The 25,400-nt window shown below is 44.4% G+C and overlaps 1 protein-coding gene across 2 annotated transcripts in view; it reads left to right on the top strand.

The window, feature by feature from the left end:
* The first annotated feature begins 1,635 nt into the window (after positions 1-1,635).
* The window catches only part of HIC2 (HIC ZBTB transcriptional repressor 2), a 95,392-nt gene continuing 71,627 nt past the window's right edge, over positions 1,636-25,400 (top strand). The window contains exons 1-2 of one of the 2 annotated variants that reach the window (XR_012155125.2): positions 1,636-1,989; positions 19,084-19,366. The gene's annotated coding sequence lies outside the window, so the exon portion shown is untranslated. Of the gene's footprint in view, positions 1,990-19,083; positions 19,367-25,400 lie in introns of those variants that run through there. The other variant, XM_073313415.2, reaches the window with a different exon arrangement.

Here is a 25,400-nt window from a genome sequence, read left to right as displayed (position 1 = left end):
AAACAGCTTCCAGATTGGTCTCTCTTCCCTGCTTAGTTCACATGCCACAAAGGTTGGGCATTCTCCTATGACTCCTCCAGCACAGCATGGAGTAAGATGGTTCCCTGCACCTCTCTAGCTTTTTGCAAGGCCACTAGGTTTAAAATATAGCTGGGAACCACTCCATTTCTCTGTGAGCATCAGTGAGGCAGGAATCTTGAACTGATCTAGATATAATTCGCTGTGTCTTGTACTCACAGTCAGATCCGCTGTTCTCTCCACAGCGGAGGTTTTCTGCTCTTTACTGAGGGTATGGTGAGAGTACTGCAGGTCCAGACCCTTCTGACACTCGGTTGTGATCTCTCTTATCTTTATTTGTCTATTCAGGCCCCTATGGTGGGACTGAGACCTCTGTGGCAAAAACCCCAGGTGAGCAACTATGAAAGGAACTTTATTATCAGACAAGGCTAATATAGGCTGTGGGGCTATGATGGAGCTTAACTGCCTGGATCTGCACAAGAAGCCCCTGAAATACTTGATATTGCCAGGGCTACCATCAAATTCTCAGAGACATTACAAATTATAGGATCAACTTCAGTAATGTCATCACCCTGCCCAATGTAAAAGGGACTTGGGTCCTGGGCGATATTGAGGACTTTACTTCTGAGAGGCAAAACCCCCTTGGCACAATAATTTCCTCCTTTATTAATAAATATATAACATATCAAATAAAAGAAAACGTTATCTCACACTTGCAAATATTCCAATTATTTCTGTGTCGGAGCAAAAGAATCTTATATCTAATTGCCATAATATGTGGTCATATATGTTGCTTCATTATTAGAGGTTAATTAGTTAAGTTCCGTATAGCATTTGGAAAATGTAACACATTTGAAAATGTAATACTAAATATTATTCCTATTCAGCATTACATGCATGTTGCTGGCCATGCTCATCAATGTGGAAAAGTTGACACTTATCTATCCGTTCAAAAATTTTAAAATTAAAGCCCTAATCCTAAAAAAATTATGCACATGCTCAATTTAAGCACTTAGTCCCATTTTGTTCAAGGGAATTACTCATGTGTGTAAAATTAAACACGTGTCAATGCTTGCAGGACTGGGGATATAAATCCCAAACAACTTTCTCCTCCAATACAGTTCCAATAAATAAAAGAAATCTTAAATTCCTATTGAGTCCTTGGGGCAAGGGCTATGTCTCTATTGCTGTCTTGTATGATACAGAACATACTGGCAGTGCTTAACAAATAAGTAATGGTAATAAACGAATAACATACAGATTGCACTGTAAAATTTTCTGGTTTTGCATACAGCATGAAACTAATTTTTTAAAAGAAAATCTCAACACATTTACAGGTTATAGTCCCTATAATTATTTTACAGACACAGTCTAGATCTCACTAGGAGAGGGGGAAATAATCTTCACAAATGCCTTTCTGATTGCTGAAAATCGGAGCGTGAGTAGCGATATTTAGATTGCCATAAACGAGTGCTAGGATGCCGGGGTTGAATTCGGAGGTGTGGGTGGTAGGGGAGGGGGGTGGGGGAAGCCTGCGTCCTTTAATGGGAATTACAAAGCTCGCTGTCCCTCTCTCCCAGCGCTGCTGCTGCAACATTTATTGCAAAAGCAGGAAATTGCTTATTACTAAACTAGCTGGCAAGAGGGCAGGAGCTGATGTGTTATTGGCGCAGCACTTGCTTGGCTGTTGCCTTTCTCTCTCTCCTTCTCTTTCTTTTTGTTCTTCCCCCTCTCCCTCTCTCTTCCCCCCTCTCCTCCTTTTCTTTTCTTTCTCCCCCCCCCCCCTTTTTTTTTTTTCATTTTGGCTTCTATTCAAATGTGGGTCAGGGGTGAGCAGCTCCCAACGTCACAAGCTTGCAAGATGGCGCTGGGAGGAAGGCTGTGAGATGAGGAACAGGCTGGTATAGCCCGAGAGCCGAAGGGGAAGGGGGAGCAAAGCCGCGGCTGCCCGTACAATAAAAGAGAAAACAGGTAACGAGGCAAAGTAGCCGTGGAGGGCCCGGGGCTCTCCGCCCGGGGGCCGGACGCGGCAGACTCCAGCCCAGCGGCTGCTGCTCGGGGCTCTCCGCCCAGCCCTGCTGCCCCGTGCTCTTTATGTGCCCACTGCTCGGGTGCAATGGGGGGGGGGGAGACCCACGCACAGGGGCGTGGGGGGGGTCCCCTGCCTTGCAGTGCCCGTGCCCGGCAGCCGCTGCTCTCTCCCCCCATGTGCTGCCCCTGCTGCATGGGAAGGGGGCGGGGAAGGGGGTGAATTTGGATGGATCGCTGGATGGTAAATCGCTGCTATTTGGTGGCAGCGGCTGGAAACTTTTTGCTCCCCCTCCCCGGGTGCTCTGCCCCTTTTGCTCGATGCCTAGCGGTCGGGGGGAGGGGGCAGCGGGGAGGTTGCGGCAGCTGCTGCCTGGAGGAGCCAAGGGGGACCAGCAGCCCCCGGAGTCGCTAGCTGCCCCAGCCCCCTCCCCGCCCCCTGCGTGGAGATCGCGGTTGAGCCATTCTTGGGCAGGGAGGGTGCAGTGCATTGGGGTGGGGGCGTGTTTTGCGTTTGCCTGTATTGTGCTAGGGGTTCCCATGAATATCTTCCCCCCCCCCTCAGGTCCACCAATTTCCACCCTCCCCTCCCCCCGGAGCGCTCAGGAGGGAGGTCGAGATAGGGGTGGCAATCGCCGGCCACTGTTCTTCTTCCCATGCCGCTCTCCGGAGCCCGGAGGCCAGGTTTCCTCCCCATAAAGCTTACCCCTTCCCCCAAACACGCACCCCTACCGCTCAGTGGGATCGCATTGAACTTTTGCCCCATCTCCTCCTCCTCCCCACCGCCCTGAGATCAAGGAGGGACGGAGCCGCCGCTGCTACTGTGTGTGTTTGTGTGTGTGTGTGTGGGGGGGTGTCTCTGGCTTTTGTTACCGATTGCACCGTCTCCAATGCAATGGACGGAGCAGAGGATACTACGCAGCCCCACTGTTTGGGGCTCGCTAGGACCCGGCTTCCCGGTGCGCCCCCCCCCCCACAGTCCCTTTAGTGTACGAGCTACCTGGGGAAAAGATTTAAAACCTGGCCAAGCTGCTGTTAAATCAGACCGGAGGGTAACATTTTATCTGCCATTGAGTGGGGCTTCTGCCCGCCCCCCCCTTCAGCTGTATACCATACTCCCCCTCCCCTGGGTTACAAAGCAAGACCCGGTGGGATCCCCATGGCTAAGCCGTGAACTCTTCTTTTTCTCAATGGGGGCTCTGAGGCTTACGTGGGCTCCCTCTTCCCAGATCAATAAGAATGGTGAGACGTGTGAGTGAATCTTTTACCCCGGCCGAATTCTGAATGAAAACCTCTCGCGCCCGGGAAATGACCACGCTCGGCAGCTGCTGCGGGGCGATCTCCGAGGCGCCCATTATGCTCGCCGCAGTTCGGTGCGTGTTGTGAACACCCAGTCCGAGCTGATCGTGACCGGTGCGAGAGGGGAGAAGTCAATAATTTACTTCGGTCTGCACTTGTCCCACGTAGAAGCGGGCATCTGAGCGAGGGGTGGAGGGTTTTCCAGCATGTCTGTTTATCCCTTTATCAGTGCTGCCAGCTGGGCGCTCTTATTTGGTCATTTCACAGCAGTGCAGAGAGAGTAGCTAGTCGGTTCGTCGCTAATGCGAGCAGAGCGCCTTTTATTTAGGCGCAGCTTGGAGTCTTTTGTGTACCCTATAATATACTCTGGGATTTTTATAACTTCTGCCAACTTTTTGCTAGGAAAACTTGCCATTTAGAAACAAAATAAAACCGCTACCTCTTGTTACTGAGAGAGCTGTAACTTTGCATTCAGTGTCTGTGAGTGTAAGGGTGTATAGCTCTACATAAAATGAATGAATTATATATGAAACCAAGTATGTACCAGAGGGCTACTCAGATCCCACTGGATACTACTTAATTAGGGAATATATTCATGCAACAAGCCAAAAACCAATAAGAACACGATTTATTACAAAATGACTGTTTTTATCTTTTGATTGAAGGAAGCTTAAAATACTGCAAAATGCTCTTTGAATAATCTGGTGGAATTTATATACCAACTAAGGGAGATGATAATATGCTACTCCTCATGGTTTTCACTGAAAAAACATCCTGAACTTTGAACAAAAATATTTAATTTTTATGTTTAATAAATGCACTGTACATATAAATAGCACAGTCCGAATTTTTTGTGACTTAAAGCTATTGCTTATGCCGCAGCAGTTCTGGAGAGGGAACCATAAATGGCTCCTTAGGATCATATCACAGCAGCTCTGCATGGAGAAAATGACATATGAAAGGAAAATTGACTTATTTCCACAACTGCAAGTGGCCTCTTTTTTGTGCCTTTTCATTAGCAATCTAATCCTAAAAGCATTAGGAGCAATTATTTGTGGTGGTGCCTGACATTCTAGGTCTAATTATTTAAATCAGTTTAACTCTTGATGGTTGACCCATTAGGTCAAATCTGGCTGCCCTTTGTTGTTATATTTATTAAAAGGAAAGAAAGAAAAGAAACAACTCCCATCCCCCCCTCAAACTTGCCACCTGCCACTGGCATATCATTTTAGTTATAGGGGAGATCAGCATTAAGAATAAACGGCTGCTTACATTTGTTACTTTCCATTCAAATGTGGGTAGAAGACACCAACCATAAATACCTTGTTCTCTGGGGTCTAAAATATATTGTTTGATCTAAGTGTGGTGGGGTGCAAAAGGGAGTGAGTGTGAGCCTGTAGCACTTGTTCTCTTAGTGTATCCTCTCTATTCTGGGTGAAATGTAGAAAAAATACATAATTATATCCCCCCCCCCCTTTAAAAACAACTCTCTTGCCAAAGATCTGGGAGAGATTTACATCTTTAATGCAATAACTCATGTTAGTGTCCACATACGTTGCTGTGCAAAATGACTTATGGACCTGTAGATAGTAATAAATATCGTAAGATGCTTGAAGCACTTGCTATCATGTGCTGTGTTGTTGTGGCCGTACTGAATTGTTTGGCAGAGGCCAATGAGTGAAAGGATAAAGGGGGTGAGGGGAGGCATCAGTCCTAGAAGGTGCATGGCTCAATTTACTTTCATTAGCATCATGGTACTTTTTTTTTAATTTTTTTTTTTTATGGCTAATCTGTTTTGGTGTGGAATGGATTGAAAAGCCCCCCCAAACCACTGCAATCCAAAAATACTGTTCAGATTTGAAAATCCAAATTTTGACTAAAGGATGTTGCTGCGAGTTCTTAGATTCCAGCATTTTTAAAGCTTGTAGTGATAAACCTAAATTGCATATTACAAATTCTTTTGCCCTTGTAGAAAATGGAATATATAGCTCTGTTTTGATTCCCATCCATACTTCTGGCTAATAGGTATAGAAAAATAGGATAATGCTTTTTAGTGGATGCATAGTTGCTTTAGAATCAGAATTCCTATTTGCATTGTTTATGGTGTTTTGCACTTCCGTCTTTTGATGGATGTATCGTGGCTTGATAGATTGCAGGTCGTGGTACTGCTAGAAAGATGGTCTTCAGTTTCCCTACCACAGGACACCAAACTTTTGGTACACTAGCAAAATTAGACTTTATTGTAACTTAACGATTCATTGTACCCCAAAGCTGCTGCTGCATCTTGTGATTTAATGGCAGTCAACAATACTTGCCACAAAGTGAGTCCCTGGGTTTCAACACCACAGCAGATATAGTCTCAGAGTGGGAGAAAATGGAATTGCATTTGCAATGCAGCCATTACGTAGGCTGTACTGTGACAGGCAAAGCTCAGTGAGAAGGGGGACCATTTCAGCATCAGTGGACATGCCTACCCTGCTGGGCTTGGAGAAGAATTAACAGGGCTCAGCTGTGGAATTGCTTACAACACCAGAGTCCTGGCCCAACTACAAGCGGAAGAATATTTTTGAGAAAAATATCTGAAAAGCCTTGTCCCATTGGGTTGGCTGTGATTGAAAAGGACTGACTGTATCACTGAGGCTGCTTAAGTGAGTTTACAATACACTCTCCATTTCAGGGATAGTGCATTGTGATAGAGATTTGTCTCCTGCTCTGCAGCTTCGGTGCTAAAGCAACTATTTTAAGCTGCCGCAATGGTACATGTAATTATTTTTTCTTCTGCCTGGAGTAGTTCAAAATCTGCCTCAAAATATTCTTTAAAATTGCGTTTTCCTGTTAAATTGGCCCATCAAACTTCCACCAGAATGCCAATTTGAAGACCAGAATATTTTCCCTGAAGAATGTGTGCCTTAGCAGCTAGCTGTCAAAATTTGTAAGAGTTAGTCACTTTTTTTTTTTTAATTCGCAATTTTGTGGAAGGAGAATTCACCCTCCATTCTTGGTTGTTGGCAAAACAAGAAACAAACAAAATAATGAGCTCATTATGAATGTGAAACTGATATAAAAGTGATTGTCACAATAGCTGTAGGGGAGAGAGACTACAACACTGCAATAATTGTACCTGCTTTAAGTGACAGGTGGGAGAAAACTTCGCTCCTTGTCATCGGTGTTTGGATGGAGGCCCAGTGTTGGCCACAAACTGCAATCCAGGATTAATCCCCAGTGTTTTCTTTCTATATATCCAATTTCCTATTTTGTTAATAAGCACAGCCTACTATGCACCTGCAGTCAGCTGTTCTGGAGTGGAAGCAACAGGGTTTTGTATTATTGAAATGACAACCCTCGTGCCTTCCTAGAGCCCGTATTGTTTGAGGAGGAAGGGGTGGAGAGTGATCCTGGTAATTGCAGATCCCAAACAAGGGCTCTACTTGCAGACCTGAGTTATTGAAAAAGTTTGGAAATTAGTGGGGAATCTGATTTACCCAAGCCTACATCTCTTGCCCATCAGGCAACCTGAAATGTATGTTGCAGGACGTGAAGAGACAAGGCTGCACTTACACAGTAACTAAAATTGTAACCTGAGAGCTGAAGGCCCTGTCTCTGCTAGTGAACAGATCTGTTGTAGAAAATGGTAGTCAGAAATGGAGCCACCTCAGCCAGTGCTGAATGGGTTTCTGTTGCTAGCATAGCTGGAACAAACTGTTCATCTCCATCACGCTTTCTGTTACAGTGTTGATGTTCTACCAGGCTCAACAGCCAGCATGATGGAGATACTGATCCATTCTGTCTCCCTACTCTGTCAATTCAGCTGGCGGTGAAAACTGTTTACAGAAAAGCAGGAAGTCCACGTCTGAAAAACATTGTCATCAGTGGATCATTTTCCTAATACCACTGGACCTAAAACTGGGATGCATCATTATTCATTTTTTGCTTCCTTTGCAGAAAGCTTTCAGATATATTGATAGTGCTGTCCAAGAGCTAGGTGTGATTCCACCCATTAGCTAAAGCAGGTGTTGTCTGTCAGGACTAGGTTTTAAAAACTTTCTACTGTTGCCCTAGCTCATCCTCTGGCTGAGAGAGGTAGAAAGCATTGCGCTTTAGCAAGCTGGCCTGAGGCATTATCTATCCTTCAGTCTCTTAGGTAAAGGAAGAAGGGGTAACTTTCAATGATACATGAACTTATCAAACCAAAGCAGCTCTTCTTATATTCTAAGGCCAGAAGGGACCATTGTCATCATCTTGTCTGACCTCCTGTAGAACACAGGCCATAGAACTTCCCCAAAATAATTCCTAGAGCAGATCTTTTAGGAAAAACGTCCAATCTTGATTTAAAAATTGTCCATGGTGGAGAATCCACCACGAACCTTGGTAAATTGTTCCAATGGTTAACTAGCCTCGTTGGTTTTAAAAACAAAAACAAAAAAAAACACCACCACCCAAAAATGTGTCTTATTTACAGTCTGAATTAGTCTAGCTTCAGCTTCTAGCACTGGATCGTGTCAGACCTTCCTCTGCTAGATTGAAGAGCCCATTATTAAATATTTGTTCCCCATGTACATACTTGTAGACTGTAATCCAGTCACCTATTAACTTCCTCTTTGTTTAGCTAAGTAGACTGAACAAGCTCAATCTGTCACTATAAGACGTGTTTTCTAATACTGTAATCATCCTCATAGCTCTTCCTGGAACCCTGTCCAATTTATCAACACCCTCCTTGAATTTTGGACATCAGAACTGGACACAGTATTCTACCAGTGCCAAATACAGAGGTGAAAACATCTCTGCTCCTACTAGAGGTTCCCCTATTTATGTATCCATGAATTACATTAGCCCTTTTGGTCATAGCATTGCAGTGGGAGCTCACGTTCAGCTGATTATCCACCATGTCCCCCCACATCTTATTCTGAATGACTGCTTCCCTGGAGAGAGTTTCCCATCTTGTAAGTATGGCGTATGTTCTTTACATACTTTTTACATGTAGCCATATTAAAATGCATAGTTTGGTTGTACCCAGTTTACCAAGTGAACCAGATCGCTCTGTCAGTGACTTGTCCTCTGCATTATTTACCACTCCTCTAATTTTTGTGATATCTTCAAACTTTATCAGTGATGATTTTATTTTCTTCCAGGTCTGTCACACACATGTTATACAGATGAGGGCCAAATATTGCTCACTGGGGAAACCTCCAGAAGCACCTCCTCAATGGTGATTCTCTGTTTACAGTTATTTTAAGATCGATCAGTTAGCCAGTTTTTAATCCACTTAACGTGTGCCATGTTCATTTTATATCTTTCTAGTTTTTTAATCAAAATGTTGTGCTATACCAAATGCCTTTCAGAAGTCTAAGTATATTACATAAACGTTATTACCTTTTATCAACCAAACTTGTAATCTCATTTAAAAAAAAAATCAAGTTAATTTGATGGGCTCTGTTTTCCACAAACCCCTGTGGCATTAACAATATTATCACCCCTTTAATTCTTAATTAATCTAGTCCCATATCAGCTTCTCCACTACCTTGCCCAGGATCAATGTCTGACTGAAAGACCTATAATTACTCACGTCATCCAGTTTACCCTTCTTAAATATTGTCACATTAGCTTTCCTCCAGTCTTTTGAAATTTCCCAGCATTCCACAATTTACTGAAAATCAAACATTAACAGTCCAGCAAGGTCCTCAGCCAGCTCTTTTAAAATTCTTAGATGCAAATTATCTGAATCTGCTGATTTAAAGATGTCTAACTTTAGTAGCTGCTGTTTGTGGCATTGCAGCTGTGTGGATCCCAAGATATGAGACACATGGTGGGGGAGGTAATATCTTTTATTGGACCAACTTCTGTTGGTAAAAGAGAAGCCTCTGTCCCCTTAGTGGTGGCTGTTTAATGACCTTCTGAGATATTAGTGCAATGGAAAGAGTGTCGTCCGATGATATGACTACATTATCTCTCCCCCCCCCCCCCCCGAATGTAGAACAGAAATACTTATTGAAACCTTCTGCCTTTTCTGCATTATAATTCTATAATTTCTACCAGTGGACAATACCATTGTTTGGATTTTTTTTGTTTCTAATAAGGAGTTTTTTAAAGTATATTGTCCTTAACTCTGCTGGCCATAGACTTCTCCTTGTTTCCCTTTGCTTTTACAACTCTGGGTTTTAAAAGTGATGCATGATATGGTGGCCATTGGAAATGCCACAACACAGAAGTTAATTTACTATGCTGCTTGACATTTTGCAAGCCCAGCTCACCCCTAAATTGCCTTCACCTAGGTATACAGAAAATTCTCACTCATGAAATGTATGTTTGTAGCTTTTCTTTTTTCTTTTAAATAAAAGAAGCATTCATTGTACATGGATCCAGTCTTCAATGTGCCACAAGAAGATACCGTCATACAGGACTAAAATCATCATGCTTATTTTAGTCTTTCCACGTGCTGTCAGTATGCCACTGTCCCATCTGAGTTTTGTCTGACCCTATGAAACCTTTCCTTTTGTCCAATAAAGACTTCAGAGCAGTGTTTGTGGGGAATATTTTTGAATTAAACTCTGAGTCTCTGAAAAAAAACCTGTTGTCCATTTTCAGAAAGCTCTTGATACTCTGATGTTTCAGACATGACACAACCTATTTTTCAAAGAAAAATCTGTAAGTGTTTTGGGGCAGGGACCAGGCCTACCAATGTTTGTATGACAGAGAATGTATCCATTAACTTCCCACATACGCATTTTCAGAGCTCTGCTCATACATTTAAATCCTGACCTGTGGGTGATGTCCTTAAAAGGTTTCCTTTCGTCAGAGATGGCCAGTTGTGTTGTAGCTTTGTGAGGTTCATAGGCTGATGTCTGCTTAGGATTGGTTTGAAAGTAATTTCACTTGTGACCTGAAATCCAGTTATACCCAAGTTTCCCAAAGCTGAAAGCTTCTTATACCTGCTGAATTGATTTAATAACTGGTCTGACGTTGTTCGTTTAAAAAGGGGGAAAACCTTGTTCTGCCCTGAGTTGGTGCATATGAATGCACCAGTGGCTTGTATGTCGGCTCTTCTGGATGGTCTTGATTGGGACTTGGGAGATCTGGGTTTGGTTTGTGGCTCTGCCACATACTTCCTGTGTGACTTAGGGCAAGTCACTTAATTTCTCTCTGCCTCAGTTCCCCATCTGTAAGATGGGGATGATATCCGTTGTCTATTTAGCTCTCAGCCCTCTGGAGGAGGGACTGTATTTTACTGGATCTTTTCACAATGGGACTCTGACCTCAGTTGCGGGCCTTTAGGAGCCACCATAATACAAATAATAATGCATCCTAAAGGGCTGAGTCAATGATCTTATGCAAAACTTGATATCCAGGCCTCTTGTAAGTTGGGCTTGTTAGGCTCTGTTGTACGGTTATTAAATCAGTGTTGCAAAATATCATGAATATTTACCATCCGGAGTATCAAATCTACTTAACCTTACCACAACAATGAAAATATGAATGCGATTTTGTTCCCCTGTGGTGAATAGCTCTTCGGAAAGAGTCTCTTGCACCACCACCTCTTTCCTGGAAATGTCCCCGAATAATTTGAAAACCGTCATCTGTCCCCCTTTAACCTCTGCTAGGAGTGGTTTCTTCTCTTGTGTTTGTTTTCCCCTCTTGGGTTACGTGGTCCAGTGCCAGCATACAGCGTGACTCAACAGCCTTAAAGATTCTTGGAAAAGCACTTCCGTTTGCTCTAGGTCAAAATTGTGTTGGCAGCAAACTGACTCTACTGTTTACAAGTTGGCAGCACTCTTAAGCGAACTCCAAGAAGAACAGTTTAATGCGTGTTGCGCTCTACATCCATCCAAGTTGCGGAGGTGTTTGAAAATACTGGCCTGTTATAATGGGTGGGACTGCTTGAAAAGGAAAGGAAGGGCATGGGCTAATGCAGAGTTTCCCAAACTGTGGTCTGTGGACCACTTGATAGTGGTTAGTAGACAGCTGGCTGGCCACTTGGTGCTGGCACTCGTCATTTCCAGTTATTAAATGTCATCAGCTGCTGTAGTTGCCATAGTGCTGTTACTCCGTCACCAGTTAGAGGCAAGGTGGTCCATGCTTGGAAAGCTACAAGGGGATCTCCTCATTAACTTGCAGTACGCAGCGAGGAAAGAGTCTGAGAATCCCTGGTTAGTGGCTAAAACAAAGGCTTGGATGTAATGATTCCTTTGCCACTCACTGGCTGTGTAATTTTGGGAAAGTCACTCGCGCCTCTGTTTCCCCATCTGTATAATGGGCATGATATTTGAAAGATGGGCTAGATGACCTCCTGGGCTTTTTCCTTCATCTTTTATGAAAGGAAAGGAGTAATAGCTGCTACCATTGTCTAACTTCTTCTGGTGCAAACTGCCTAATTATTTCAGGCTTAACACTTCTGGTTCAGTTGCCCATATCTGCAAGGAGAGCTGGTTGTTAAGGAAAAGCAGTTCGAATTTGCAGTACTACTGCAGTGGGAAGCAGTTTGTTAAATGGAAAGCTGTTTCAAGGGTGTGGTCAGCTACTGTAGGCTGTGGGAAAAGGAATATATACAGTAGCTTTACATTAAAACAGTGGTGGTTTCAGGTTGGAAGTGGTAGAATACTTGTCCTTATATAGCATTTTCATCCAAAGATCTCAAAGTGCTTTATAAACAGTTAAGCCTCATAACTGTCAGATTGATGGTGCTAACTCCTCTGTGCCTGCATTTCCAGATCTGAAATATGGCAATGCTGTGATTTCCCCGACACCCCCTCAACCCCACCCAGGTCACACCATCAATGTGTGTGATGGTACATATTTCCTCCCCACGTAGAGCAAACTAAACTGTAAAACTTAACCAATCTTTTGTGACTCCTTTCCCCTCCCGGAATCTGGGGGATTCAGATGAGTGGGATCTGTATTTGAACCATATGTGAGTAGGGTTTTGTGAAATACAACCTCATCCAACAGAGTCCTGAGAAACCAAATCCACCCATGATATCCCCCCGCCCCCTCTAATGGCAGGGAAACCAGCTGCATCCCTGGCACAGCCCGACTTTACTGATGGCAGTGTACTAAATCAGCCCAGCACATCCAGTAGTATGTGTTAGACGCTTGGGGGTTCATCTCACCCCCCGCTCTCAGTGAACTGGTTAGACAAGAGAGAAGGGACAGGAGTCCAGAGAAGTCCAAGCCAGTTTACAGATGTTCTGACATTATTCAAAATATTTGCTGACTCGCCTTTGTCTCCTCACTGATCATACATAGATCCATGCTTGTCTGTCTCTGAAACTGCTTGATCTGCACCCTCTCTCCTCTCCCTGCCCTCCCCCAAAACCTCTTGAAGCAATAGCCATGCACATGCCTGTTTGAGGTTGAGAGGAAAGCTGCCTTATTTCACTAGGTTTGGCCAGTCAAAGTGGTGAGTAAGAGGGTATCTTACAGCCCTAGGGCTGTAGCTTGATTGGCTGAGGTCACGTTTTTGTAAGTGAGAAGGTAACAGCTGTCCTTTGTGGCATGCAGCAATTCAGGGGAAGTTTCAGAAAGTGTTCCCCCCTCCGCCCCGCCCCTCCCCCCCGCACCCAAAAATAAGAATCGCCATGTTATTGCCCCACCCCCACGCTGAGCTGTGCCTCACGAGGTGTAGGAGGAGTGATTCGTGTGTTGGCCAGGAGCTCGTATATTGGCAGTGGGAGAGAGAACCCAGTCGCTGCTAAATTTAGTGTAAATTATTGGAAACTAATTGGGCATGTTTGTGCTAGAAAAACGTTCAGTTCCCACTCTTCTTAAATCTTCCAGAAGGAGGGAATGCCAAGGTGCGAAGGGTATCCTGGCATTGCACGGACTTCAGTGCTGTGCCATATAGGTATTTCTGCAAGCCCGTACTTTGCAGATTGATTTTTTTTTTCTTTTAATTTAGAGTCAGGGTTTGAATATTAAACAAGTGGTAATATGAACACACGACTTTTGCAGTAAAATAAAGAAATCAATTAATTAGTGCAAACTAATTGTTGGTCAGAGCTAAATGTTCAGTGGAAAAAGCCCCTATGAGCATATGATAGAGTGTAGAGTTGCTCTTTGCACCAAAAATTAGACTTAGTGCCACACATGGACACAGAGCACTTTGCAGCTGATAGAATGTACTCAAAAACCAGACCGCCTTCCTGGCCCGAAGGAGCTTGTAATCCAAAGGCTCAGATAGGTGCAAGACGGATAACTGATTAGGGTCAGACTCTGCAAACGTTTGGGCACTTCTCCGGAAGTCAGTGTGACTCTGCTGGAGTAAGGGCTTGCACAGTCCAGTCCAAGGAGTGGGGACATTGCAGCTGTTGAACAAAAGAGAACTGCTGGTGGATTATTATTATTATTAATGTGATTTTATGCAGAGGGCTCTTGGCAAAGGCCTGGTTCTCACATGGGTGAATGCTTTGTACGCTACCAAGGCAAAAGTCTAGTGGACTTTTCCTACTTTGTAACTGACACTTGGTGTGGTCCAGTCTTTTGGGCCAGGAGCTGAAGATACTATTTCAAAATGGTCCCTGGGTCACAGTTGATACTTTGGGACAGCTTCTCGGTCCTGTTCTGCTCCCTGTGCTCTGTAAAGGGAATGGAAACCACCTGCAAGTTTCCTGCTGGAGATCCTCTCAAAATGTGGAGGAGACTCAAACAGGTGTGGAGCCGCCATAGTCCCTAGTGCAGGAAGTGAGAAGGGGCATGTGTCTGGAGCACATTTTAACCCACATTGGGGCTGGCGCAGAGCATTGGAGAGTCTTCACTGGGTGTGGGTTCTCAGCTTCTCTTACTTCAGTCCCCACTCCTCCCACTCTCCTGCTTCCCGGGCTGTCCTTTATTCGGGAGGGGAACTGTCCTTTGCTAGGTGCGCCCCTACGCTCAGACAGCGGCATCTGAGCTCAGACCTGCTCTCCTCCTTTCTCCCAGAGCCTGGCTGGGAAGCAGATGGTAGAGCCAGCGCCACTCTTCTCCCTCCCCTGTGCTGCAGCAAGGGGAGCTGCGACCGGAAAGGGGCGTCCATTTTGACATTACAGTTGCTCGTGAGGCTGCAGAGGAAGTGGTGGGGACAGTTTGAGAAGCGGCACCCTCTACCTCCTCTCTCTAGCAATGGGACTGGCTCAAACGCTGCAGGGGACCGTCTGGGGAAGGCATGTTCGAGTCCTAACCCTATGCACATTTTGTTCTTCGACCAGTCGGCCTCAGGCCACAGTGTAGAGGTTTGAGATAAGACATGATTCTTCCAGCTGCACACGCATTTCAGGGTTTTGTCCTGTGCCCATTATCATAATGTCAGAGTGCCTTCCATGTAAAATAGATTGGCACGAGTGATTCTCAGTAAGTCTCTGGCTCTTCTTGTCGGTCTTTATTTTTTTTTAAAAAGAAGAAAACCCTAAAATCTCCTGAATAGGTTTGTTAGTCAATGAATTACCAAAAATTCTTCTCTCTGATGTGCCAGTGGACCCAGAGATTTTTGTTTTTTGGATTTACTCCGAAAACTACCTAATTTCAAGGACATGCAACACTTACTTGACATAATGTAAAAGAGAGACAAGGTAATATCTCTTCTGTTGGTGAGAGAGAGAAGCTTGCAAGCTTGTCTCTCTCACCAACAGAAGTTGGTCCAATAAAAGATCTCACCCATGTTGTCTCCCCAATATCCTGGGACCAACACAGCTAAAACAACACCGCACACAATGCGAAAGAAGCATTTGATGAGAACATAAAACCTTCATTTGAAGGGCAGGGAAATGGACAACTTATTATCTTACTTGCAATTCTCCTGCTAATCAGGCCCCTTGGTAAACTTTTTAAATCAAACATTATCACTTTGGTGTATCAAATAAAAACCACCTTTTTAAAAAATGATACTTTACAGTAACTCCTCACTTAACGTTGTAGTTATGTTCCTGAAAAATGCAACTTTAAGTGAAACTATGTTAAACTAATCCGATTTTCCCATAAGATTTAATGTAAATGCAGAGGGTTAGGTTCCAAGGAAATTTTTTTGGGGCAGACAAAAGGCATTGTATACTGTACAGTACTGTACTGTGGTTGGGAGGTGCCCCTGGCTTACCCCACACAAGCACAGCCCGTTGCAGGCAAGGATGCTAGAAAGCACCTTGTGCAGCAGCAGCGGCAGCTTCCCCCAAGAAGAACAGGCACTGACTTTGCTGGGGGATGCTCCAGGCCCGCCTTTTCCTGTCCCTGCTCCACTCCAGGCCCACCTCTTCTCACCCCCACTCCACCCCCTCTCCAGAGCACACCCCGTCCCCGTTCCTCTCCCTCCCAGTGCTTCCTTGCTGCCAAACGGCTGTTTGGTGGTGCCTAGGACTTTCTGGGAGGGAGGGGCAGGAGTGGAGATGCAGTGAGTCCTACCTGGGGCCAAACAACTGTTTGGCAGCGGGGGAAGCACTGGGAGGGAGGGGGGAGGAGGCGGAGAAGAGGAACTTGTGCAATGCTCCCTTGTAAAGTTGCTGCTCTTCCACAGAATCTTACAAGCAGTGGACAGAGCAGGCAGCCAAACGATGTTATAAGGGAGCACTGTACAACTTTAAACGAGCATGTTCCCTAGTGGAGCAGCGATGTAACTTCGAAACAACATTAAGCGGGGAGATGTTAAGTGAGGAGTTACTGTACTTGTTTTAAGAATGGCTTTCTAATGGGACCTGATTCTGCAAGGCACCAGAGTCAACAGAATTGGAGTTGTCCCTAATAGAAGAGCAACTCTTCACTATGCAGTAATTAGTAAAATGGACTCTCTCTTGCATAGTAGTTTCTAATTCACTGGTATTTGAGTGAACAATCTCTCCCTCAAAAGCAGAGTCTACAATGGACAACTGCATAAAAGTGTCACTTGATTTTAGAACTGTTTAGTAATGAACATCAGTTCTGTTTTGGGTGGTAGGCAGCTTGAGGATTTGAGCAAGTTGGTTCGTAAAAGTCTCTGTATTGTTTCCCTTCTTTTGTTCTAGGAATTGACAGAATGAAGTCAGCCACCTTGTTGATCCAGTTCTATCAAAATAAATAAATATATAAAATATGCTGTCCAAGATTGAACCAGCACAGTAGTGCTGTTTAACATGCACTGTTTTGAAAAAAAAACTTCTATCCCATTCATAGAAAGCTTAGCTTAGCTTTGTAGTGGATGGAGATGGGATTTAAGTTCTGATGCTTGAGTGACTGAGATGGGTTGGGAGGAGAATTTTAATGGTCAAATAATTTGCAATCCTCTGAACCCAGTTCTCCTACGGCAGTCCTCATAATTGACCTGTCTCTTTTATTAAACAATTTGGTGCATGACTTAACTCTTTTACTATGCCAGTTCTTAAATTCCAGTTGACCATCTGATCTCCATGCTGACTTCCCCTTTCCATGTCTTTTAAAGTCAAGTTTTGCCTTTCTTCCAAAGCCCCCAGACTCTGCATGTTCCTCTGTTTCCAACTCTGCCTTCGTGTCTGCCCTACTTTCTCCTGTGCACCTTCCCATTCTTAGCACCGTGCTCCTTCCTGTCTGTCGTCATCTTGTTTTGTCTCCTCCACTCAGATTTGCATTGGGTCTCATGCTGCACTTTATATGGAGCAGCCAGCCATCTAATACGTACTGAACTACTCCATGAAGCGTTGCATTTGTAACAGTCCCCTACAGTGCTTTGTGTGCTGCACTTACTTGTGCCTATAGACTGTAGGCTGTTTGTTTTGAACTGCTCTGGGTACACTGGGCCTGTAAGAATACCTGACCACCGTTCAGATGGAGTTTGTAAGGGGTGTCCGTTTGCTGCTGCATATGCTTTGTTCTTGCTGGATGCCAATGGTTAAACTGAAGCCTTCAGTCAGACAATTCATGCTTGTTCTTGTTCTTAAAAACATCCAGCCTACCCACCAGGGTGCCATCTGTGTGTTCCTGGACTGGCCTCCTCAGGGATATCCAGGGCCTAGTGATTATCTCTTTTTGGGGGAACCTGTGACTGTGGGCCTGATCCTGTAACATGCTGAATGCCCTCAAATGCCACTGACATCAGTCAGTTGAAGGTGCTCAGTATCTTGCAGCAATTACTTAGCTTGTAAGTCCCTGGGGGCCAGGACCATCTTCTTGTTCTCTGTTCGTACAGCACCTAGTATGCTGGCCTCCTGGACCATGACAAGGGCCCCAGATGCTTTGGTGGGATAAATACTTAGGCCTAATCTCAGCAACCCACAGACCACATCAGCTCTTCACTTGGCCATGGAACCGAAGAGGAAGGCAACATACAGTCCACTTCTCTTTCCCTCCCTGGGCAGTATTGAGACCCAAACTAAATGATAAGGCCCCATCTATAACACCAGACAAGAGCCTCCCTGTTGGGATAACTACAAAATATGAAAAGAAAAAATTGAGCCTTAAGTTCGCTTTTGCAATTTAAAAACTTTGTCTGAATTTCATAAATTTTGCATGAAAATAGGCAAACACGCAGCACCCAGCATCATAGGACTGGAAGGGACCTCGAGAGGTCATCTTGTCCAGTCCCCTGCACTCAAGGCAGGACTAAGCATTATCTAGACCATCCCTGTCAGGTGTTTGTCCAACCTGCTCTTAAAAATCCCCAGTGATGGAGATTCCACAACCTCCCTAGGCAGTTTATTCCAGTGCTTTTCCACTCTGACAGTAAGGAAGTTTTTCCTAATGTCCAGCCTAAACTGCCCTTGCTGCAATTTAAGCCCATTGCTTCTTATCCTATCCTCAGAGGTTAAGAAGAACAAATGTTCTCCCTCTTCCTTGTAACAACAGTTTTCAAGTACATAAAACTTTGTCCCCTCTGTCTTCTCTTCTCCAGACTAAACAAACCCAATTTTTTTTTTTCAATCTTCCGTCATAGGTCATGTTTTCTAGACCTTTAATCATTTTTTTTGCTCTTCTCTGTCCATATCTTTCCTGAAATGTGGCACCCAGAACTGGACACAATACTCCAGTTGAGGCCTAATCAGCACAGAGTAGAGCTGAAGAATTAATTCTCATGTCTTGTTTGACTATACTCCTGCTAATACATCCCAGAATGATGTTTGCTTTTTTTTTTTGCAACAGCGTTACACTGTTGACTCATATTTAGCTTGTGATCCACTATGATCTCCAGATCTCTTCCTGCAGTACTCCTTCCTAGGCAGTCATTTCCCATTTTGTTTGTGTGCAACTGATTGTTCCTTCCTAAACGGAGTACTTTGCATTTGTCCTTATTGAATTTCATTCTGTTTATTTCAAACCATTTCTCCAGTTTGTCCAGATCATTTTGAATTTTAATCCTATCCTCCAAAGCACTTGCAACCCCTCCCAGCTTGGGATTGTCCACAAACTTTGTAAGTGTACTCTCTCTGCCATTATCTAAATCATTAATGAAGATATTGAACAGAACCGATCCCTGCGGAACCCCACTCGTTATGCCCTCCCAGCATGACTGTGAACCACTGATAACTACTCTCTGGGAATGATTTTTCAATCAGTTGTGCACCCACCTTATAACAACTCCATCTAGGTTGTATTTCTCGATTTTGTTTATGAGAAGGTAATGCGAGACAGTATCAAAAGCCTTACTAAAGTCAAAATATACCACATCCACAGCTTCCCCCCTATCCACAAGGCTTGTTACCCTGTCAAAGAAAGCTATCAGGTTGGTTTGACACGATTTGTGATATGAAGTGCATAAAATGAAAGTTAGCATGTACAGTTATTCAGTATGTCAATCTCTTGCTGGTTGAAATAAAATATGAATTTTCTGTACCCTTCTAGCTGTGCCATGACCAAATGAAAGTTACAGAGCTTTCTACTGCCAGGAAAGATGGGGGCAAGACATCTGCTCCCCTGTAGAAAAGACCGTGAAGCTGCAGCCAAATCGCAACTGGAAAGTGAGAGCATGGTAGCTAATCACCATCAATGGGCAGATATCTAACCACGTGAAGGCTGACATCTAGTATTGGGACACTTGTCTCTGGGGAGAGTTATGGTGTCTGTAGTGTTCTTCTCTTTCAGGCACAGAGAGCTTGTCGCCAAATAAAAGTTGTTTCCGTTTTAATCATTACGTAACTTAGCACACAACAGCAGCCAGCGTGAGGTGGTGTCAGCAGCCTGCCGCAGCAAGCCAGCCAGAGCCCTCTGTCCAAAATGGAGGATGAGCTTTGGCCCCGGACACCACCGCCTGGTGTAACGACAACAGCTATCCACAAAGTGGGGAGGAAGAGAGTTAATTATGTGATACGTTGGGAAGCTCTTTCTAAAGGCCTAAGCTCCTTTCAAACGCTAGGGTTTCAAGTGCCTAGATACATGGAATCAGTGCCTATTAGGAAAAGAGCATAACACTGGTGCGTGTGTGTGTGTTTTGTGTTTCTGGTCAAGGTGTCCTCCTGCCACTCTTTGGGGTGGGGGTGACACTGAACCCTCTTTAGTCAGTTGGTGTGTCTGTGCTGGAGCTGGAGGTGAAATTGCCAGCTCTGACCGAGCTAGCATGGTGAGAAGAGAGGCGCAGCTGTGGCTGCACACTTGGAGAGAGGTGTAGCCTCCTGAGGACAGGGCTGAGGTCTTGGATGGTGTTCTGTGGGGGTGGCTAGCCCGTCCTGCCGTGGCTACACTTCCGTGTTTAGCACCCTAGCTCGATCAGAGAGAGCACGGCATGCCTACCTGGGCTGGAAATTGCACTTCCAGCTCCAGCACAGAGATACCCTGTAGCTCCATTCTGTGCTCTGTTTAAAATAGAGCCAATGCAGGCCAACAGAGAGCTGGGTGAGGGGGAAATGTGGGGAACACCAGTATCCCTGCAGGTCGTGCAAGTAACCTGGTGAAGAGCAGCTACTGAGGGCTTTGGCGTGGCCGCTTTCACAGACAGCTGCACCCCACCCAGTGTGGGTGTTACCTAGCATTTAGCGGATGTAGTTTCCTATTGATTTTTGGGTGGAACTGATTTATAGAGCTATTTAATGGAATTGATTCTTTTTCTTTTTCTCAGAGTCTGCAAGTTTGCAGGTGTACAAATATACAAACATACCCCAGCAGTCCCTACTCTGTCCTGTCCTTTACATTCTCCCCTAAAAAAAAAAAATAAATAAAAACCGTCCAAATCTTGAACGCCTCCTTTTGACTTGACTTGATATGTGAGCTGCAATAAATTCAAACATGATGAAATCCCAGTGGTGGGTATAACCACAGAGTGGTGCTCCATTAAGCCATTGACTTGGGAATGTTTGTTGTGGTTGTGTCTGAAGTGAGGGGAGGGCTCCCTTTAGCTTAGTGTAGGCAGATATTTTTAATTCTTCCTGGCTCACGAATGAGGGAAAGAGAATCTAGAAATCCCCTAAGATGTGTAGGATTGTGCAGTCTCTCCCTTTGTAAGTGACCAGGTAGGGATGACAATATTACTCCACTTACTGTCTTTCGCGCTCTGTCCCCAAGATGCAGATTGTATTAAGAATATGTTTTGACTACAGAAATATTGCGAGACAGTGGAAATATTTCCGGGTTTCTTTGTTTACTGTTTGCAGCCTTATTTTTTTAGTATGTTGGTAATCTTACAATACTAAATACCAGGGTGTGGAATTTGGTTGTGCATGTTAGATAGACTCTTGATTGGGTGGCATAACTACCAGCCTACCGCCCTGCTAACGAAAACCGGGTGTTAATATGCAAGAAGAGAGCTGATCTCTAGCCAGGACCCAAATCATGCAGGGCTTCAGTAATTAAAAGCACCCCCTGGAATTACACTCAGTAACTAAGTGGAAGCCACCACAGAACCCAGGTGTCCTATGTGATTTCTGTGAGAAATGCAGCTAAGTGAGCAGGCAGCTGTATTCTGCACTAGCTGAAACTTCAAAGTCATACTGTAGCCCCAAGAAGGGTACATTGCAATAATCCAACCAGGAGGTGACACAGACATGGTTAACAGGTAAAGACCCCATCTGAGTGGGGAAAAATCCCTTGCTCCTTGCTGACTGCAGACAGAAAATCTCCGCCACAGATGATAGTTGACGATCTCAGGACCCAGTACGATTCCTAGATTGCACACTCAACTGTTTAGTTTTACAGGACTGCCAAAAAACACATTGTGTGTACGCTGAATCTCCTGCTACTATGGTACTGTGTCAGTGGGGCTTGGCAGATACATCCTAAACAGTGCATGCATGATGTAGAGCAGCTAATAGTTTGGTCAGTGGTCTTATATCTACCATTTTAAATACCATATATCATCAGCTTTGGGAAAGGATTACAAAAATAAGTAAATTGCCCTGGCCCAAATGTCAGTGGCGCAGGGACTTGCATTCTCACACAGGAAATTCTGTGTATGTATGGTTGCAATACAGGCTTTTAAACATGTGGGTCTAGCTTGCAGTATGCTACCCTTTCGTAGCTTCCCAGCAACAGTAACTACTGTTAACCTTCTTTTGGCACTTTGTACAACATCTTGGCAAATCCTAAAGGACACTCTGGAGGGGGGGAAAAGGAACTTTATTGTTGCTTCATAAATGAAACCTGCAGCAATTGGATTATACTGTTGTGTTTTTTATGGAGGTGTTTTATATACTCTAACCATGCTGTAAACTACAGGTTCTGTTTACTTGGCTATCATACCAGCTATTTGTAGTCTGAGTCTTTTGCAGATGTAATTCATAGGTTTTTAAAGCCAGCAGGGACCATTACCATCTTGTCTGACCTCCTGCATAGTACAGTCCAGAGAACCTCACCCAGTAATTCCTGTATCAAACCTGTAACTCCTGGTTAAGATACAGTGTATTCTTTAGAAGAGGCACCCAATCTTGATTTAAAGACTTAGTGATGGAGAATTCACCACGTTCCAGTGGTTCATTACCCTCACTGTTAAAAATTTGCCCCTTTTTTCCAGGCTGTCTCCTTCTTGCCATCACATGCCCAAAGCATCCAGGTAGACTTAACAAAACCTGCAGCTAAGGCAAGCATTCTTATCTGTCTCACCCCACTGCCAATCCTCTCCTCTCCATTCTCTGTAGGGAAATAGAAGAAATTCCAGACATTCTTTGGAAGGGAGAGGGTTAAGTTTAAAGAGCTGGATGTCTTGTCTTTAACTGCTGCTGGTGGAGGAGGGGATTGAACTGAGTGTGCTCTCTGGAACTGCTTTATTATAGGTTTGACATGGCCTTGGCGTGTCCTTGGTTGGTTTGGTTAGGTAGCTCTTCCTTGTCCAGGGGTCCTCAACACAGAGCCTGGCAGCAACAACTTAGAAAACATTTACTTTGGAAGATGAGATTTCTTCAATAAAGAGAGTCACAATTATTATCTTGTGTAATTTAGCTTCAAACAGGTAGGGGCTAAAGGGCCATGTTAGTTTAGGATTCTGAAGTCACTAAAGTTTTTGCTAGGTGCTATACTAACGAAGTAATAGACAGACTCTGCCACCAAGCGCTTACAATTTAAATAGACAAGACAAAGGGTGGGAGGGGAAGTAGAGGCACAGAGGTGAACTAATGGGCTCAATTTCACACAGCAGGTGAGTGGCAGAGCCCTGTCTACTGAGACATGCACTCTTTCCTAAATCCCTGTGTCTCAGTCCTCTTACTTGGACTCTTGAAATTCTGTCTTAAGGCCTTGTCTAATTGACCGATCTAGCTGTTCCAAAGAAACTATCCCACTATAACTATCTTGGTAGAATTTAGCTTTATGAGTAGATTAATTATTCTATAATAGTCACTTTATTTCAGAACAGTGTGTCCATGCAGGGAAATATTCCAGAATAGCCGTGTCTCCCCCTAAAGACAAGCCATTAGAGCAAGAAGAGGCTATTGACACTCATCTTCCCATTCTCCTAGATGACTAAGTGAAAATAACTTACTTGTGGTCTCTTAGAAAGTTGATATTCTTTGACTTAAAGGAGATGCTACGTAAGAAGAATGACCAATCATGAAAGGACATCTAGAACTCCTGGTGCCCAGCTCTGCAAGTAGACCTCTCCCTGGGCTCTTGGATATAACCCATCCTAGTTGCCAGTACTTCCCCAAGGACTTTCTATGCTGGAGGAGATCTGTGGCAAAAAACCCCAAACATTAACTTGATGTGGCCATTCTGGGATGCGCAGAATGTGCCCTATGCATCTTTTTCCCAGTATCTTTATAGAATAAGTCTCCAGCTGCAAGTGGCCAAGTCTTGGCTCCCTAAGCAAACACCATAACTCATAATTTCACCCACTGTAAAATTCGTGGTCCCTTCAGACAGGCAGCTAAAGTATAACTGCATGTTCAGTTCTCACTAGGGAAATGACTGAAAATGAATACCAATTCTGTAGGTAGTGAATGCACCAATGCTCTCCCAGTTCACTGTACATTTTAATGTAACAATTGGATTCTCAGTCCTTCTCTGACTCCTTGCATGGGAGAACGTTGAAGAAAATATAAAAGGCAGAGCAGCTGTGGTCTTGGTCACGCAGGTCCATCCAGGAAGGCCTGGACAACAGCTACCCACCTATCACTAAGTTCAAAAATGTTATGTTCTCCAAGTTGTTTGGTGTTGATTCAAATGTAGTTACAGCTCTGGAAGTCCTCAGATTGGGAAAAGGAGAGGCAACAGCGAGGAGCCTAGCTGCTAGAGGGTTTGAAGAGTTGGTTCCTCACCACTATTTGTCCTGGCTTTGCTGCTTTTCACCCCTTCAGGTATGTCTACTCTGCAATTAGCTGACTTGGGCGAAGGGGCTTGGGCTAAGGGGCTGTTAACTGCGGTGTAGACATTCGAGCTCTGGACCCTCCCACCTTGTAGGGTCCTAGCTCCTGGCCCCAGCCCAAGCCCAAATGTCTACATGGCCTTTAAACAGCCTCTTAACCAGAACCCCACAAGCCTGAGTCAGCTGGCACTGGCTACCTATAGATTTTTAATTGCAGCGTAGACATACCCATAGAATCCAAGCTGCAATCAGAAAACACACATGTGACTCCACTGTATCATTCACTCACTGCACCAATATAGCAGGCTCCCTTTAATGGACCTTTATTTAGTCACTAATCTGTGTAGGCTGCAGTGTTTGGCTATATCCTACTGGTCACGAGCATTTTCTGCTTGTTGGGGCTGGGTGTGGGGTGGGAAGTCAGTCAAGGAAAGACTTCAGTGACCAGGAATCCAGATTTCCCTTTTGTCTAACATAGTCTAAACTGAAATACTGCCTGTAGCTGGTCAAAACTAGTTACACTTTCTGTCCAGAACACCTTGGGAAGAGCTTTCTCTGCTCAGCTAAACAAGTCATCTCTGCACTCATGTCTTATACAGCTGTCATGAGCCCTGGCTGGTCTGAAGATGCCCTGCCTATTGCTTCGTGCTCTCGAAACCTAATTATCCTGCAGTGTAGCATTAGCTTTGCCAACACATGCGGTCACCCAGGAACTTGAAACAGTTCTTGCTTTCCCTCTCAACGTCCCTGGCATGCGTATATCCTACTCGGACTGCTTCTAAGCTCTGCCAGCTCTCTGATTGGGTCAAGTGATAAGATGTCATTCTTGATGGTGCATCTCTTGAGCTACAACCGACTGCACTGAGCCTCCCTGCTGTGTGTTCTCAGAACAAGAACTTGACAGGTTTTCCCATACATACCTCCTGGTGACAGAGCACCAACAGATTAAAACAGTGAATTGTCATTGGTCACACTCAAGAAACACAGACCACGAGGAATGTTTTCTGATTCAAACCCCCCCATCTCTCTGTTACTTATCTCACTAGTATTTAAGTTTCTGTCCTGCCTTGCCAAGTGCCCTCATGATATTTGTTACTGCTTGCCTCATAAAAATTACCAAAGGAAAACTAGCTTACCTATGCCATAACATGATAACCACCGTCACAAATGTTACCTACCATTTGTGCTGTGATTTCACTGCTGTAAATACTATAGTAACTTGCTTTAAAAAGCTCTTGTAATCTAGCTAACTGTTGCTCTGGGTGCTCGAGGTCCCGTATGCTCTCATGGTTTAACTTCTACAGTTGGGGGTGAGGGGAACTAGAATGGTGTTTACTGAGCTAATAAACTTCTCACTAAACACAATTCACAGGGTCTAGTTGGCTAATACCCAGGACCTCCAGCTCAATGCACTAACAGCTGGCCCTATACATTT

Source organism: Lepidochelys kempii, chromosome 15 (assembly GCF_965140285.1).
Source record: "Lepidochelys kempii isolate rLepKem1 chromosome 15, rLepKem1.hap1, whole genome shotgun sequence".
In the NCBI taxonomy this organism is placed as follows: domain Eukaryota; kingdom Metazoa; phylum Chordata; order Testudines; family Cheloniidae; genus Lepidochelys; species Lepidochelys kempii.
The sequence above is the reverse complement of the archived record's forward strand: the minus strand, read 5'-3'. Positions and strand labels throughout refer to the sequence as shown.